This window comes from Schistocerca cancellata, chromosome 10 (assembly GCF_023864275.1).
Source record: "Schistocerca cancellata isolate TAMUIC-IGC-003103 chromosome 10, iqSchCanc2.1, whole genome shotgun sequence".
In the NCBI taxonomy this organism is placed as follows: domain Eukaryota; kingdom Metazoa; phylum Arthropoda; class Insecta; order Orthoptera; family Acrididae; genus Schistocerca; species Schistocerca cancellata.
In genome coordinates, this window is record NC_064635.1 from 57,920,583 (window position 1) to 57,934,878 (window position 14,296).

Below are 14,296 nucleotides of genomic sequence, written 5' to 3' on the forward strand. Positions count from 1 at the left end.
TGGGCCCCGGCACAACTTTCCGACGAGACGCACGCCTCTCGAGCAACGGCAGTGGAAAGGGAAGGGAAGGGAAGATACTGCCCACCAGCTACAGTGGCAGAGCTCCTGCCGTTACAGTTCACCCGTGTGGCTTTCTGGAGTTGTGCCATAACGCTCCAGGCATAAGCTCAACGGCGCATGAACCTTCCTCTAACATTTTTGACGTTAAAACGTCGAGAACTTTTGGAACAGCCGTGTTTTAATAGCAACATACGGTCTGGCAGACGCGTTTCTGCTGTTATCTCGCCAATGAAGAGGGTAGCTCACAAACCAAAATCATTCGGAATTGTGTGATGGAGCCAATCTTACAGTTGCTGATGGGAACACAAAGCTCGCGTCGGCAACTCCCACCGCCAGTGGAACAGCCGCGGGAAAGTTGGGATGCAAATTGCGTTTCTGACGAGATGGGGAGTGCAAAAGGTCCCTAATGTGACACCGCTGTCACTTGTGCGTCTACCGGTTAGGTTATCAGTGACACTCCACACGCTTGGGTGGGCCCTAACAGCAGCACTGGCGAAAATTCAGAAATCACACCTTCAGTACATATTTTAACTTTACGTAGTCAACGATTTTAACTTTACGTAGTCAACGATTTTAACTTTACGTAGTCAACGATTTTAACTTTACGTAGTCAACGATTTTAACTTTACGTAGTCAACGATTTTAACTTTACGTAGTCAACGATTTTAACTTTACGTAGTCAACGATTTTAACTTTACGTAGTCAACGATTTTAACTTTACGTAGTCAACGATTTTATGGAACCTAACATGCTAAAGCAAACGTGCCTGAGTTTGAAGTTGCAAAATGCATTTAGATAATTTTCAACCCATTTCTAAATCACACATATTCAGTAAAGTCGAATGGAGATTGGTTAAACAGTTGCAGATTTTACAGCATTATAACATACTCTATAAAAGTTCACGAAAATAAGGCTAGCAGTGTGAGAAGTTATATTTCTAAAATTCTTTTGGCTCTATAGATGACGTGCTTCCAACAACCTATAGCAGGGCGTACAATCTGCCCTCCCCCATGTGGAAATAACGTAGCTGCAACAAGTATATCTCCCAGTTTAATATCCCTCGGACAGGGCACGAGCTGTAACTGGGGAAGGGCAAGGAAAAAAAAAAGTTTTCAAAGAGACGTAGAAAAGCCTCGGGAAACCTAAATATGAAAAGCCGGACGGGGACTACGATCGCTGTCCTGAAACGTGCGTGTACCAACTCTTAATGACTGTCATATTGGTCAGCAACGCCCAAGCCGGTGAAAGGCAGGCGAGAAAAAGCGGGGAATATGAGTACGGCACACGGCTTCGCGTGGAAGAAACTAATATAATGCTGATAAATTATATGGAGTATACAGTTGCCGATTCCATTTTATACACAACGTTTTAACGACCGTCAGTCTTTCCAGCGATGCTCTCCTTGTAGCCAAACATTGCTGCCTTTAAGCTGAACCAGCCTCCGGAAAGTTAGACTCAAATGGAAACTTGCCATACAGTGTACTTCGCTCGCATCAAAGAATTTTTTTACGAGGTCTATGGCGCATTGGCAGTGTAATAAATGTAAGCTAAGTCAATACAATCGAAAAATGCGGCCGTTTGCGTCATATTTTGATGCAAACACACTCATCGAAACCTAGAGAGTACTTCCCGTTGACCTAGAATCATAATAATTTGGCAATGTTTACCGGTACAATTAAAAGGAAAAACCCGAAAAATTATTTGTAATTGTATCATATGAAAACTATCATTTGCTACACTGTCGGAAATCTCAATTCCAGGGTCCGATATCTTGACAGTATCAATATCGATAACAGGCTACCATCGTAGAGAGCAGTGGTTCCGAACAGGTGCTCCGCGGACCCCCAGGTGTCCGCGATCTATGCCAGAGGGGTCCGCAAGAATGAAAAACATTAAATAAATTCGTATGGTAACAGTTTCTTTTTGGTCCCTTTCTGCATGAGCAGAGCTCTAGCCAACTTCTGCGTCTAGCAACTTCCTAGAGCCAACCGACACTAGCACATTCTAGCGCAAAACGAGAATTAGATAGATGCAAATAGTACTGTTGTATGCCGTTAAGACTACGCGCGCTGCCTCTTTGCAACCGACAACTGACAGTCACTTAACACAGAAACTCCCATTTCAGACGACAATCGGCCACTGTTAATTTATTTCCAGTGCTTTCTCAGACGGTATTGTTTACATATTCAATATTCTGTATTAAAACAGTAGTGTTTGTAAAGCGTTGTCTTGGGGGGAAGCTACAGTTCACGTAGTTAAAAATGGACCGATGGTTAAAAAGTGGTTCGTTAAAACGAGAAAGGCCCGCAGATGAAGAGGAAGATAATGCATTTGTTATACTAAACACCCAGATCTGAAGACAAAGACTTCGAGCAATAATCCAAAATTTAACAATAACAATGATAGATAAATTGAAAAGTTTTAAGCTCAATAGAAAAAACATTGTTTTTTCTACGGAGCAAAAATAGAAAAGGTATGAAGAGAGACTTAATTTGGCTTTCTTAGGTACTTTGATACTGTGATATGACAAGGTACCAATTGTGCTCGATGAGGGGGTCCTCGAGAAAATTTTGTTGGGAACCCCTGTTCTAGAGAGTATTCGCGTGATGGATGAACTATATATATATATATATATATATATATATATATATATATATATATATATATATATACACACTCAAGGTATAATATATATTTTTAAAAAATCAGCTTTCGCCGAATTATCCCTCGAGTGTAATCAGAAAAGGAAATGCCGCGAGACCAGTGGTACAAATGTCAACTTTCTGGGACAGCGTAAATAAGGGATCTACCGAATTAGAGACATAAGAATATTAAAACCGTCGGAGGTTTCAATTTAAACAAGGCTTGGGGGCGCATAACAGCTAAGAACCAGGCAGCCATCTCAGCCATCAGGCCTGAGATACTGACAGCGAGTGCGCTTCTTAACACAAAAGAGCGTTGTGGGGGGAGGGGGGGGCGAGAGTGGGGTAGGAGCATGGACAGAGACGCCATACCCAGGGCAGTCTGGTTGGAGTCCACCGAGAAGACTTAACAACAAAACACAAAGCGCCTGAAGAATACGAACGAGTCGTTCATCGAAAAACTGTGCATAAAAATGGAAGGAACACACTCGCCCGGAAGCACACCATTAATCGAGCCTGAGAAACCCTCAGGGACCAGATGTACAACAGCCGCCGCTAGGGCACTCATTAAGGTGATTGAAACGTCGCTGTCAGGTACGGGGGCAGAGCGTGTGCTGGCTCGTCCTTGCAACACGCTGGCAACAGCTCGGGATCGATCTAGCGACCCCGGGGGAGAGCTATCGACACGCGACGTGCGGATCAATAGCGGCAGAGGCGGCGCCAAAGCCAGCGCGACGCGCAAAGTCAGACAAGCAGGCAGCCACTCGTAGTGCCCGGCCGGGGGCGGCGCCGCCCACCCGACAATTGGATCCGTTCACACGGCGCCTCCAAAGTTGCCAACACCGCTGCCGTAAGCCCCACAACAACATTTTCTAGACAGCAACCACCCAGAACCACCTACACAAAGTCGTCTTTCATCGCCACTGCCATTGTCATTTCGGGCATTTACGTCCAGCTTCAAATGGCTACAGTTGTGTTTATAAGGTCTATGTCTTCAGACATAGAAGCCGACCTCGGGGAAGATCAGTTTGGATTCCGTAGAAATGTTGGAACACGTGAGGCAATACTAACCCTACGACTTATCTTAGAAGAAAGATTAAGGAAAGGCAAACTTAACGTTTCTAGCATTTGTAGACTTAGAGCTTTTGACAATGTTGACTGGAATACTCTTTCAAATTCTGAATGTGGCAGGGCTAAAATACAGGGAGCGAAAGGCTATTTACAATTTGTACAGAAAGCAGATGGCTGTTATAAGAGTCGAGGGGCATGAAAGGGAAGCAGTGGTTGGGAAGGGAGTGAGACAGGGTTGTAGCCTAGCCTCTCCCCGATGTTATTCAATCTGTATATTGAGCAAACAGTAAAGGAAACAAAAGAAAAATTCGGAGTAGGTATTAAAACCCTTGGAGAAGAAATAAAAACTTTGAGCTTCGCCAATAACATTGTAATTCTGGCAGAGACAGCAAAGGACTTGGAACAGCAGTTGAACGGAATGGACAGTGTCTTGAAAGGAGGGTACAAGATGGACATAAAAGTAAAACGAATGTAGTCGAATTAAGTCGGGTGAAGCTGAGGGAATTAAGATTAGGAAATGAGACACTTAAGGTAGTAAATGAGTTTTGCTATTTGAGGAACAAAATAACTGATGATGGTCGAAGTAGAGAGGACATAAAATGTAGACTGGCAATGACAAGGAAAGCGCTTCTGAAGAAGAGAAATTTGTTAACATCGAGTAGAGATTTAAGTGTCAGGATGTTGTTTCTGAAAGTATTTGTATGGAGTGTAGCCATGTATGGAAGTGAAACGTGGACGATAAAAAGTTTGGACAAGAAGAGAATAGAAGCTTTCGAAATGTGGTGCTACAGAAGAATGCTGAAGATTACATGGGTAGATCACATAACTAATGAGGAGGTATTGAATAGAATTGGGGGGGAAGAGGAGTTTGTGGCGCAACTTGGCTAGAAGAAGTGATCAGTTGGTAGGGCATGGTCTGAGGCATCAAGGGATCACCAATTTAGTAGTGGAGGGCAGCGTGGAGGGTAAAAATCGTAGAGGGAGACCAACAGATGAATACACTAAGCAGATTCAGAAGGATGCAGGCTACAGTAGGTGCTGGAAGATGAAGAAGCTTCCACAGGATAGAGTAGCATGGAGAGCTGCATCTCAGGATTGAAGACAACAACAAGTTGTTAGACGCTTTTCTTCCACTCCTCCAACGGATTCCAATGCTCAATGGGCCATTGCTTCTCACACCGTACAGATTTAGATGCACTACATTACATCTCCGAGATGATAAGTTTGATTCTAGGAAAACTAAAGGCACCACAGTAGCAACTCTGACGCTGTGAATTTTAATGGAAGCAAGACAAACATCAAGACACCATCTACATAGAGCAGTATAGACGTAGACAAAGCGACCTGGAATTTAAAATTGTGAAATGTGTGTGAAATTTTCAAGAAAATAGTTATAAGCTGTACGGAAGGACATAATGAGGCGTCTTTTTAAGTAAGTACCGTTTGAAATTTAAAAATGACGTGCTAATGTATTTCAATAATTTTATTTTTACATGAAAGCCTGTACCTTAATGTACGCACTGACACCATTACAGTCTGATTCTTCCTTGTTTACGTTGCTTGCTAAATGTTTAAGATGTCTCCGATAATCGTTGAGTTCCGCCGACTGAAGTACGGGCTGTTATAAGATTTCTTAGTGCTAAAGGCCTAAAAGCGATCGATATTCGTCGTGAGATCTGTGCAGTTTACGGAGGAAACATCACGAGTGACGGAATGGTAAGAAAGTGGGTGAGAGTTTGAAGATGGCCGGACAAATGTGCACGATGAACAACGGAGTGGGCGTCCTTCGGTCGTTGATGAAAGTTTGGTGCAGGAAGTGGACAATAAGGTGAGAGAAAACAGACGCTTTACCACTTCCTCCTTGCAGAATGACTTTCTTAATGTTTCTCGTAGTGTTTTGTATGGCATAGTGACCGAGCACTTTAATTACCGAAAATTGTGCGCACGTTGGGTACCGAAAATGTTGACGAATGTGCACAAAACCAAACGTTTGGACAGTGCATTGACTTTCCTTGAGCGGTACCACAACAACGGCGGTGATTTCTTCAGCCAAATTCTTACGGGCGATCAATGATGGGTGGCCTACGTCACACCAGAATCAAAGCAACAGTCCATGGAAGTTGAGCAAGGGCATCGTTTTGCTGCAAGACAATGCCCGTCCGCATGTGGCGAATCAGACCAAAGATCTCATCACAGCTTTTCGATGGGAAACTCGAAATCATCCTCCGTACAGCCCCAATCTTGCTCCCAGTGACTACCATCTGTTCCTGCACTTGAAGTAACACCTGGGCGGTCAACGTCTTCAAGAAGACGACGAAGACAAAACAGCGGTGATGCAGTGGTTAAGTCAGGCGGCAGACTTCTGTGAGGAGGGTATTCAAAAACTGGTACAACGCTTTGACAAGTGCCTCAATGTTGACGGAAATTATGTAGAGAAGCAGATTAAGGTACAGGCTTTTAAGCAAAAATAAAAATGATATATCTTAGCACGTCCCTTTTTAGTTTCAAAACAGTACTTGAAACACAAACCTCGTACAATGGAACTTTCTGGCAAATTAAAACTGTGTGCAAAGGTCCCGAGTTCGAGTCTCGGTCTGCCACACAGTTTTAATCCGCCGGGAAGTTTCAAATCAGCGCACACTCCGCTGCACAGTGAAAATCTCGTTCTGATAATATACAAGAATAGAGGGGAGTGAATGAACTGCTAGAAATGCAGTCTTACTGTTCAATTTGTGTATCTAAGTAAGTAATGACGAAAATAAAAATCTTTCACACATGGGATTAAAATATCAGGGTAACAGGACATCAGAGTTCGCTGACGACATTCCTACTCTCACGACCAGCCTAATGAGCACACACTGGGACGAGAATCAAATGCGTACGGGACTAATGAGCAGCAGAAATGAGATTATCACGAAATTTCGGAAAATTCAGGGCCACACAGTACGGACTAAAACGTATACGTCACCATGGAAGATAGGTCCTGACGGACAAATAAATGAAATAGAAGAAGCTACTAGGCAAAGGGTGAAAATTTTTTGATGAAAGAATGCCTAGTGCATCAGACAGGCCGTAACCTGAATCTAGGGGGGGGGGATGCTGTTGGCGAACACGGCCTTAACAATAAGCGTAGGATCTTGTTTGAGCAGCCTATGCGTCAAACTAAATGGACTGAATCGCCTAAGAAACTGTAGAAAATAGCCATGTGACTGTATGTGGTTAAGAGATACGGAATAGGAATCAGTGATGCGTGGAAGCGCATACCGAGAGACTAGGAGTACTCCCCGCATAATACATGGTGACAAATGAAGATGCTGCGAGTGGCTTTTCACTGTTATTACCAAAATAATCTCTCATAGTGTACACTTCAATTTTTTTTCGACAAACAATTGCCTCTCCGAAGAAGACAATGGTGAATGATCTCGAAAGCACTGACTCAAAGATAAGCAAGGCACGTGCGCCGAGTACATCAATGTTTATTACGTAGGAAGGCGTTAAGGACAACCCCGCCCAAATCCCCCTACTCCGCATAGGTTTCGATACTTGAAATCTGCGAGGTTATAGTCACCATAATGGTGTCTTGGTACTGACAGTGGCCTTGTTGACAGTCACTGGTCAAACTGGTCTGGCTGTAATGTACTTTTCACTGGCTCCATCAGTTCTGCCGGACAGGAATGAAAGAATGAAACTTGCCGGTGAAGACTGCACGGATTTGCGGCGATATTCCTGGTTATGGGAGCAGCTGGCTGGCTACGAGCCCGCGGGTTTAGCAACGGGGCAGTCGCCACTTTGGAAAACTTTCTCAAGCTTAAATTAGGTCTCGCGTCACGACAGGCCGCGCTGCACTTCGTCTTCCCCATCCGACGAGAGGTTCGTGTCAATCGATTTCTTGTGGGGGCAGTTCTACATGTGTTTCATACCCATTTGACAACTCGCAGACGAGAGCAGGCCGACTACAATTATCGTAAGGAGAATTCTCCGAATGCTCCTGTACGTGAAACTTCACCGGCTCAGTCAACCGCTACGACCAAAACACCATGTTCCGACTGCTTCAGAAGGGCACTAGACTGTCTCAGGTGAAGTCCACAACCTAAAATATTCCGTGTAGTGTCTTGCTCACGAGCTGAAAATTTATGACCCTAGAGGCGTTCTCGTTGACACTGTTTACAAGTCTTTGGGACTCGAGACGACCAGTCAAGTTCCATTTGTGTGGTATTCTGCATATTTTCCCTAGTTGTCTGTCATTGCCGGGCGCGAACTGTTGCTCACTTTAAGTACTCCCAAGAAAACTGAAAAAAGCTGACATGTTAAGGAGTATGGCGACTGACGTCATAAAGCCACAGTTTAACTATCAAAGTATGAATACCTACGCGAGAGTTGGGGGTTATGAGCAGCGTCATTATCGTCTCGCCTAACAAAAACTAAATGTCAAATCCATCACAGCTTTATTTCAGATACGTTTATTACGGCACTACCCGGTTCGTGCTCAATGAATATCTCCAGGTGATGCTAGAAAATCTCAACGGCTCTGAATATACATCGTCATACAATTTGTGGCGTAATAAACGCACTCTAGATAACTCCGCAACACAAAATCAAGATTATACCGAAGACTTTAAAAATACCATTCGATGGAACGTAAATTTAACGATCGTTACACTAGTTGATTTCGCTAATTCACAGCCAAAATGACATTCCAACCTAACCTGGCCTTCAGGCTACACTCCAAGTCTGTCCGAATCGGCTTAAAATGTTCCGCTCGTGACAACGTTCAGAGAATGGCAGTATCGCAGGCTTCCTTAAGCTCACAAAGTTTCACATTTATAGTGGAACTTCAGTACACCCACAATAAAATTTATTTCCGTTTTAGAGAGGAACCCGGACATGGTCTGCGCTGTATGGCTCAGAGATTTCGGAGGAGAAAGTGTTGTACAGCCGTCAGCATGTTTAAAACAAGACGCGGAGGTTTGGTATTATACTCTTCGTGTAAACAACTGGCCAAAGAAGACGCAAAGGTAAAGCGCGCACCTCCTAACTGCCAGGAGCTATTTCCGCGGCCTTGGGGGACAGCATGGCCCTGCCAGCGATTTTGGGCAATGGAGTGGGAGGGGAGGGGGAGGGGGAGGGGGAGAGGCCTCTTGGCTGCCCTCAGCGAACAGCCACTTCGGCTAAGGAGGGCTTCCACAGCGGCCCAACAACGCAGGCGCCAGCCCTTTTGTGAGCGATGCCATGCGTCACGCAATTGACTTACGCTTTCTGAATCGTATTGTCACTGGATCGAACAGCACACAAACATACGGAACGTATGAAACCGAGACTGCGCTACAGGTGTGCTCACGTAATTGGCCAAAACATTTTTCTGGAGGAAGTACTTGCTGGATCGACCTTCCAACGTTGAATTTGCCCATATTTTGCAAGAGATTGCTTTGAACTATGAAACTTATTGCAGTCAATGTTAATGACGTCGTGGCTAGACCGGTTAGACCCCAAACTCTGCATTGGCGCTCTGTGGCTGAGCAAGCTGGCCGTCATTTCCTACTGAAGATATAGGAGCCTCAGTGAAATGGCCGACAGCATACTCTGATGCCGACATTTATGGGCTAACAATCATGATTAGCAAGAAAGAATATGTGAGCACTGATTGACAAACTACATAGGCAAACGTTTACCTATGGCCAGTGTGTGAGTTATCCTAAATACAAATAAGCAAACCGTTTGTGCTTTCTTAGCTACGCGGAAGTTTTAAAATCGGTCAAATGCAAAGTCCACACGCCTCCTTGTGACACTACGAGCATCTCTTCTACACTTGTGGCTGAAACTGACTTTGTAAAACGTTTTGATTGTGTCACTAGCAGAAGCCTAAAATAAATAACGATTTCCATAAACTTTCTTTTCTTTCAAAAGGTTGTCTGATTAACCTTCTTAGACGCCTAACCTTTAGCGGAAACAGTCGGCCACCTACCTTTACACAGATCGTGAAGGTGCAGCCCATACCTTTTAGTTCGCTCAGAACGCCATCCTCCCTTTCACTTTAAACTATTCATAAAATAAAAGTACCTCAATATATGCATCTGCTTAAGCTGTACACTTGAAAATGGCCAAGTGGCCGACAGTACAAGCAGCCGTTTTATCCCTCTCCATGCGCGAATTTCTTGAGAACGTAAGACCCTGCAGCCACCAGAGAATGTAACAAAAGATCACTGGGAACATTTGCCGATGGGACGGTCATCCATTTCGCCACTGTGGTACGAGCCCCTCCTGAAATCCTGGTTATGAAGACATTTGTAGCATATCCCGAGGTCTGTATTATGCTGAATGGTGTTAATTTCCTTGAGAGAGTGTGCAGCCAACAAATGTGATGCTAAATTTAAGATTTTATCAGTGACGTAGCCTGATTTCATTTGTGCCAAATGTAATGCACTTTTCGTCAAATTCAGGAAACATTCAGTGCACAAGTGTCCTATGTGTATATAGATGGATTCATGTATAAATACCGTACATAAATACGAAACAAGTAATCGGTTCTGTGTGTTCCCTACCTCCCAAAGGAGTGGTACGTAAGACTAACAAGCTGTTCGACAGCTGACGCAGGAAGGCGGAGAGAAACAGTGTTTAAAGGGGGCGTCAGCGATTAGTCAGCACGAGATATTTTACCGCTCTGATCCCGCCTGGAGCCGGCGTGAGTCACGGCAGCAGATGAGCCAGCTAGCACTTCCTGCCACACGGCACGACTAGATGGTCACTTGTTCGCTGTCTTGGCACACGCTGAGCACTATACACGAAACGCTCCCAGGACCGTCATATTACTTGATTGCCGCAATGAAACAAAAAGCGCATGAAATTTCATCACTGCAAGATTAACGGGAAAACTTCCAGAGAGACCCAGCACCAAGAAATAAGATCAAGACAAATGGAATAGCACAGGCCGAATCAATAGCTCTCTCAATACCGTGACGATCAATATTCCAGTATGACACTTTCCTCACATTTTGCCAGTGACTTCTGCACCACGATTTCATAGAGGAGGCACCTGCAATATATTAATAAAAAAGCCTCAGTCAATTTCACTAAGTCTATTTATAGACTGACGAAATGGGGCTGCAGATGTAATTTAGGAGTGCACGACTTGACGGAGCGGCTACGTCGATTTGTATCTGCCGTATCAAACTCGGCACTAATTCTTGCGGAACCGCAGCAACTGAAGGCTCAATAACTAGGGTGGAATTTCCGTGGACGCTTCCATTACGCGCGTAGCAGCATTTCCAGCTACGCATTACGACTGGCAGCACTGTGCACGTGAGACGTTCCTCGCGGAAGGCCCTAGAACATGATGGAACACTCACTACAGAACACTGGAACGACGGAAATTTGGCATCGCACCGCCGCTTCCTGCTTTAAAGCCACACACACTACGCACTACACAAAGCAAGCTGCTCCGGCCCGACCCGCAAGCAGACTAAACAGCGAAGCACTACTCTGTTGTCTCGCCGGCAGTACGACTGCGGGCCGCAACGGCGCGCGCGTCGCCGCATGTGCTGCCGCCTGGTGGGCAAAATGCCAGCGTCTTGCTGCTGTTCTCAATCAACTCGCAGTAATACGAATTTAAACGAAAAATGTTTTGGCGGCGTGCAAGATATTTCAGATCCCAGATCAAGTTTCTCACTTTATGGTGGTGTGTACATTGCAATAACCTTAATTTGTAAGGGCGGTGCGCAGTTCAGATTTCCTCACCGTCTTTTTGAAAATATTCGTTATAGGAATGCGAGGGTTCATGTGAACAAAATACGCATCGAGAAACGCCACTGCAGAACGAAAGACTCCGCTAAAATGACACAGATCCCGAATGAGAGTCTCGGTCCGGCACACACATTTGATCCGCCAGGAATTTTCACATCAGCGTACACGCCGCTGCGGAATAAAAAATTCATTCTGGACATTTTGCTAACAATGTGTCGCAACAGCAAACTAGCAAATTTATCCGATTGCTTTGTATTCTAGAATCATCACAATTCGTGTCACCAAAACGACTGGCATCGATATTCATTTCCATAGAACTATTTCGTCGTTGTGCGCCACCTTCCAAACTTGTTTGTATGCTATAATTCGGGAACCCAGTTTTTTGATACTGGATCACCTTCAGGTCATCACTTCGATACTTCGTTTCCCACAGAACGCTTAGCTAAATGGTCTTAATCTTTGAAAAAAAAAAATGCATACTGTCCCGGACACACCGAACTGAACAGAGAGTACTGTATAATAGGTGTATAACAAAGCATACGACTACAGAGGGAGGCAGGTTGAACTAAACGTGTTAGGCTGTCAAGAGAGCAATGCGTAAAATCTCCAGAATATTGTCAAATAATCTTTCACAAGACCGAAAGAAATTCTGGGGTACCATGTAAAGTCTATTAGTGGCACCAAAATTAGTGTCCAATGAGTCAAAAGCAGAAATTGAGGATACCAAAGCAAAAGCAATTCTTTACACAGTCTTCAGATGTTCCTTTACAAAGGAAAACCTAGGAGAATTGTCCCAATTTAATCCTCGTACCATTGAAAAGACAAGTGAAATGTTACTGTCAGTGGTGTTGGCAAATGCTGAAATCGTTAAACTTGAATAAAGCTCCAGGGCTCGATAGAATCCCTACCAAATTCTATATAGAATTTGTGGCTGAGTTACACCCTTTTCAAACTAAAATCTATTATAAATCCCTCGAACAAAAAACCGTGCCCAGTAGTTGGAAGAAAACACAAGTCACACCTGTTTACAATAGCGGTAGCAGAACTGATCAACAAAATTACCGTTTAGTATCCTTGACATGGATTTATTGTAGAATCTTAGATGATATTCTGTGCTCAAACATAATGAGGTATCTCGAACAGAAATGCTAATCAGCACGGATTTCGAAAATATCGATCATGTGAAACCCAACTCCCACTTTTCTCACGCGACATATCGAAAACATCGGATCAAGGCAGTCGGGTGTATGCAGTATTTCTTGATTTACAAAAAGCGTTTGAATGAGTACCACGTCCAATCTTATTCTCAAAAGTACGATCGTATGGAGTGTCAAACGAAATTAGTGACTGAATTGAGGATTTCTTGCTAGGAAGGATACAGCATATTATCATTGATAGAGAGTCACTTTGAAGGGTAACTTCGGGTGCGCCCCCAGAAAGTGTTCATGTTGTATATTAATGACTTTGGGGACAATATTAATAGTAACCTAAGACTTTTTGCAGTTATTTATAATGAAGTACTGTCTGAAAGAAGTTGCATGAATATTCAGTCGAATCTTGATAAGATTTCACAGTGGTGCAAACATTCACAACTTGCTTTAAATCTTCATAAATGTAAAACTGTACATTTCACAAAACGTAAAAACGCAGTATTCTATCAGTGAATCGCAAATGGAATTGACCAATCCATACAAATAACTGGATGATACACTGTGTAGGGACATGAAACGAAATGATCACATAGGCCCTTCGGTTTATTGGTAGAATACTGGAGAAATGCGAAGAGTCTACAAAGAAGATTGCTTGTAAATCACTCGTGCGACCCATTCTAGAACACTGCTTAAGTGTGTGGGATCCGTACCAAACAGGATTACCAGGGGGGCATAAATGGTCACAGGTTTGTTTGAACCATGTGAAGCGTCAGAGAGATGCTGAAGAAACAGAACTGGCAGACTCTTGAAGATAGTTGTCGACAAAATTTCAAGAACCGCCTTTAAATGATTACTCTAGGACTATACTACAACCCTCCACATATCGCTCACACATCGATCATGACGGGAAGTTTAGAATAATTACTGCACGCATAGGGGCATTCAAAATATCGTTCTTCCTGCGCTGCAAATAAACTATTGGACTTAAGTTGTTCTTACATTTTCCGACACAATTACATGAGCATTTCACAATGGCGTGACAGCTTCGACCAACCAGTGATCATCTCGACTGCCAATAAAGAAAAGAGGTCGGTCCTCCAATTGCACTTTTTATATAGATTACAAAACTGTAGTACGAATCCTACTGACAATCTGGATATGGGCACTGGATGGTCGAACCGATTATGGTATCGTAAAATGTTCATGAGGCTGCATCTAAAAGATAAAGATAAATAAATATATGGAAAACGTGTTGCTATAACATGGCAGAGCCAACTACTTTACTGATGAGACGCTTGTAGTGCAAATGATCGTTAAGAACTAACAGGAGAACTTAGTATATCTGAAAGAAGGCTTAAAAATTGGCTACAATAAAACTGAAACAATTTATTGTAAACATTTTGAAAAGTTGATTCATTAGCGTCATTTTTTTTTTACGGAACTAATACATCTGAAATACACTCCTGGAAATGGAAAAAAGAACACATTGACACCGGTGTGTCAGACTCACCATACTTGCTCCGGACACTGCGAGAGGGCTGTACAAGCAATGATCACACGCACGGCACAGCGGACACACCAGGAACCGCGGTGTTGGCCGTCGAATGGCGCTAGCTGCGCAGCATTTATGCACCG

General features: G+C 43.7%; 1 protein-coding gene across 6 annotated transcripts in view; it reads right to left on the reverse strand.

Moving 5' to 3' along the window:
* The window catches only part of LOC126106560 (kinesin light chain), a 421,865-nt gene that overhangs the window by 245,211 nt on the left and 162,358 nt on the right, over positions 1–14,296 (reverse strand). Inside the window, exon 1 of one of the 6 annotated variants that reach the window (XM_049912900.1) lies at positions 11,117–11,228. The exons of the other annotated variants lie outside the window; for them this stretch is intronic. The gene's annotated coding sequence lies outside the window, so the exon portion shown is untranslated. Of the gene's footprint in view, positions 1–11,116; positions 11,229–14,296 lie in introns of those variants that run through there. 6 annotated transcript variants of the gene reach the window in all.